Source organism: Coenobita brevimanus, chromosome 6 (genome assembly GCF_032717465.1).
Source record: "Coenobita brevimanus isolate Jiangsu-jjx chromosome 6, ASM3271746v2, whole genome shotgun sequence".
In the NCBI taxonomy this organism is placed as follows: Eukaryota; Metazoa; Arthropoda; class Malacostraca; order Decapoda; family Coenobitidae; genus Coenobita; species Coenobita brevimanus.
The window spans coordinates 59,119,662-59,124,093 of NC_136959.1; the positions used below are offsets into that span (position 1 = coordinate 59,119,662).

At 42.0% G+C, this 4,432-nt stretch overlaps 1 protein-coding gene across 1 annotated transcript in view; it reads right to left on the bottom strand.

Annotated features, from left to right (window-relative positions):
• Positions 1 to 4,140, bottom strand: part of LOC145401380 (putative G-protein coupled receptor Mth-like 6) — a 23,721-nt gene extending 19,581 nt beyond the window's left edge. Inside the window, exon 1 of the mRNA XM_080273714.1 lies at positions 4,032 to 4,140. The gene's annotated coding sequence lies outside the window, so the exon portion shown is untranslated. The remainder of the gene's footprint in view (positions 1 to 4,031) is intronic.
• Between the last annotated feature and the right edge of the window lie 292 nt (positions 4,141 to 4,432).

Consider the following 4,432-nt stretch of genomic DNA (forward strand, 5'->3'; position numbering starts at 1 on the left):
ATTGCTTGGGAGCCATGTAGATCGTTTAGGATTCGTATCGAACGTTTGGGAGCCATGTCGATCATTTGGGAGCCATGTCGATCGTTTAGGATACCATTACACCTCTCCTGTGCATTGTTTTCCTGTGCATAATAAAACAAAAAATGCTTCGTTGCCCTTCTAGTAATATATGTAACTGCGCCATTCTTTCTTTGTTTTTTTGGTTACTGATGTGTGAAGGATATAGGGAACTTGGCCTCTGAGAATTACCAGTATTTTACACAATTGGAAGTGTAGTGTGGTGGATGGGAGTGGAGTATGGTGGGTGGGAGTGGGATATGGTTGGTGGGAATGGAATATGGTGGGTGGGTGTGGGATATGGTTGATAGGAGTGGAGCATGGTAGGGGTGGGATATGGTTAATTGGAGTGGAGCCTGGTGAGTGGGATTGGAATATGGTGGATGAGAGTGGAGCATGGTAGGTGGGAGTGGAGCATGGTGGAAAGCTGAACATGATTATAACTGTGGACTTAACTCTAGGGTAGTTGGGAGCATACGAAGTGGGAGTGTGACTGGCTGAGCGTATGAGTGGGTGAGGATGAGTGAGTGAGCGAGTGGATCAGCATGAGGAATGTGAGTGGGTGAGAATGAGGGTGATAGAGAGAGTGGATGAGGGAAAGAGAGTGAGTGGGTGAAAATGAGTGAGTGAGGGTGTGGGTGATAAAGGGTGATAATGAAAGTGACAGAGAGGGTGAATGAGACAATAAAAAATAGGGTGAGTGAGAGTGATGAAGTGGCACCAAATTTAGCACCATAATCTTGTCAGCTAAGAAGGCACTCCAGCATCTCATGCATTGTGTTTACTTGTGTTTGCTTGGGTTTGCTTGGGTTTACTTGTGTTTGCTTTTGTCTGTTGAGAGTTTGCTTTTGTTTAGTGGCTACACTTCTACTTTTTTTTAATGTTTACGTCTTGAGTATTTAATTTTCTCTACTTTATGTTTATTTCATGTGTTTACTGTGTTTACTTTCTTAGTATGTACTTTTGTTTACTTAATTTTTTACACTTGGCATTGTTTGTTTATATTTACTACCATTGCGTATTTCGCGTAGCTCCGTGGCTGAAAGAGACAATGATAAGGCTCTTCGTCCTTTCCGCAGCACTTCCTCGTGACTAGCACCATATTCCATTGTTAATCTGTTGGTATAACCGTGCCTTGAAGATGGAGAGATGGGACTTTTAGGCCAAGTTAAAGTAAAAGGGATATAGAGTGAACAGATTATGCAAAATTTAAGCTCAGTTTCAAAGCCCGTATTGTCGGCGGGATAAGGAAGTCCCTAACGCCTTTTCCTAAGCGATTTAGTTTGCTTATTACACCATACTGTCTTAGTCTGTGTAATATAAATCCTTCTAATATGCTCATACTCTGCATAAATAGCGTGCAAATGGATATTTTAACCAACCATATCCAAAAATGAATCGCTGAGAAAGAGGTGCAGGGAGCCCAACGAGAATACGGTCTCAGGAGTATGTAAAAGAAGGAATGACCGCAACCGTAGCAAAAATAAATCTCTAAGGAAGAGGTGTTGGGGAGCCTGTGTATACTGAGAAGGAGACTGCCATGGGTGAGTGAGCTGGAAATTTGAGGTTGTAGATGGGGGGTGGGTGAAATTGAGGCCATGTTATGCTTAGGCGCGACACTTCAACTCTTGCGCAAGTCTTAACCTCATTTAAGTACGATGACGTCAGTGCTGGTGGCCTTCGTGTGGTGGCACTGAAATTACACACACACACACACACACACACACACACACACACACACACACACACACACACACACACACACACACACACACACACACACACATATCCGATTCCTAATAAAGACAAAAAATATATACTGACACACACTAGGCCTGTCTCAGTCAAGGATGGTATGATATTATCCGAGGGAGGGTGTTTTAATGAAATTCTTGAAGTGCCTCTTGCCCCTCCGTCCTTTCAGCCAGCAGCCCAGCACTTTACCACTCAGCCACCACCACCCCAGTTAAGTTGCCTAGACACAGCGTTGAATCATCCCAGCCTAACCCCCCTACCCCACCAACCCTTCCATTACTGAGGCATACCGCTGCTTTACCCTTTCCCTTTTCACTTATTCACTTTGTCCCAAGCTCGTCACTCACACACACAACGCGTGCTTCAGTGGCCGAATGATACCATGGCTCCACATCCTTTTCATGCCACTTCTTCGTGACTAGCGCCGTATTCTAGTGTTAATCATCTGTTACAGCTGGGATTTCAAGATGGAGAGATGGCAGTTTTACTCCCTCAGTTTATTCAATATAAGAAGACGAAGATTTTCATCCTTTTTGCAGCTTTTTCCTTTGGCTCAGTGGTAGAATAAGAAAATATTATAGTTCTACATCCATTCCATGCCACTTCTTCGTGACAAGCGCCGTATTCTAGCGTTAATCTCTTGTTACAAATTAGAATTCAAGATGGAGAGATGGCAGTTTTACGCCTAGTTAAGATGAACCTAGTAAAGTTAGTCCCTAAACATATCTGCTATAACGGAACACTTTGCAAAATAGAAATTGCCGGTGTCAGTATGATGATGCATTTCTGTACTCTGTTCACTGTAACAAGGCGTAATATTACAATGTCTCCATCTTGAATATTGAGCCATAACAGGAAAATAACACTAGAATATAATGCCAGTCACGAAGAAGTGCCGTGAAATGGATGTTTAGCCATGATACGGTACTGTCTTTTTTTCTGCCACTTTTTTTTTTTTTTTACAACAGAACAGTGGAAGAAAAAAATAAATGAATAAGAAAAATGGGGAAATAAGCTGCAAAACGACGAATATGTGGTCCAGGTTAAGGTGAAAAAACTATAGGCCTAAAATTACCATCTCTCCATCTTGAAGGTTGAGCGATAACATGAGGTTGACGCGAGAATATGATGCTAGTCACGAAGAAGTACTACGAAAAGAATCGGTGAGCCATAGTATTATCTTTTCCGCGACTGAGCTACGGAAAGTAAGCTGCAAAAGCACAAAAATCTCCCCCTAGTTAAAAAGAATGACCCATGGCGTTTATCAGAACACAAGATGGAGTAAAGGAAGTGTTGAACTTTTGGAAATATGTCATGTGTAGGCCAGATATGACAGCACAGATAGATATAGGTCAGAGGAGGATACCATGACACTGGCTTTCTTTCTTTTTCTTTTTTTCTTTTAAACGAAGTAGCCACTGGAATCTTGCACTACTTAAATAACTACTTTTGAAAGGCCCTGTAATACCCTTGGGGAGGGGGCTGCATTTACTCTGCTCATTTCACAGTATGTCGGCTTAAAATTGTCCTCTCTCCATCTCGAATTCGTAGCTGTAATAATACATTAGCAGCAGAGAATGATGCTATTCACGAACAGGTGCTGTGGAAAAAGATGCAGAGTGGTAGTGTCGTATTCCACGCAAAAGAATAAATAAATAAAATAAAAGCGAAATCTATTAACGTGAAACTATCATTTAAAATTCCTTGATGGCCCTACTCCCTGACTCAGTATATGCTGTCCTGAAACTGAACCAGGTCCTACTGGAAAAATTTTGATTGTGAATGACTTGGAGGTAAAAAAAAAAAAAGAGAGAGAGAGAGAGAGAGAGAGAGAAGAAAGACAAAAGTACGTATCGCTAGTGGTGGAGGTCGACACCTCAAGGACAGCATTCCTTCAGTACGATGACCCTAATCTTGACGGTTTTTTGCAACTTAAGACTTTTCGTTGAGAAGGGATTGGAATTTCCCCCTGATGATGACTACCTGGCAGTATTAAGGCTGTGCTGTTTTCACTCTAAGTTGCCTAAAATTTTCATATCTGTATCTCGAAGTCTAAGTTTTAATAATAGAATAAAATAAAAATATCATGATAACCGCTGTGTTATGGAAAGAATGCAGAGCCGCAACTTTTTTTTTTTCTGGGATTGAGCTACGGGAAATAAGTTGCAAGAGGACGAAAATCTGGGTCAAGTTAGGATGAGCAGACTGTAGTAACCAACCTGTAACCAGTCAGCGGTATTCACTCCGTCCCCGGGCAGGTCTCCTTGAAGTTAACTGAGGTGGTGCGCGGAGACAGCAGCTAGACACACCCACTCTGCACGGTGTCTTGGAGAGCACTAAGCTACTAGGCGTAAACGCGTAATGTAGATGGTGTTCGCATGAGCTGTAGTTGAGTTCCTAGCACTCCTTGCGTAGCGTTTTATATTCCATTTTTGTACCTAATTATAGTCTTGGATTTTACTTGTAATTTCTTAAACGTACATGGATTCCCTATATATTTTACTCTAACTTGGCCCAGAGTTTCGTCCTTTTGCAGCTTATGTCACGTAGCTCAGTGGCAGAAAAAGACAATACTTCGGCTCTACGTCCATTGAATCACCTCTTCTTGACTAGCACCATA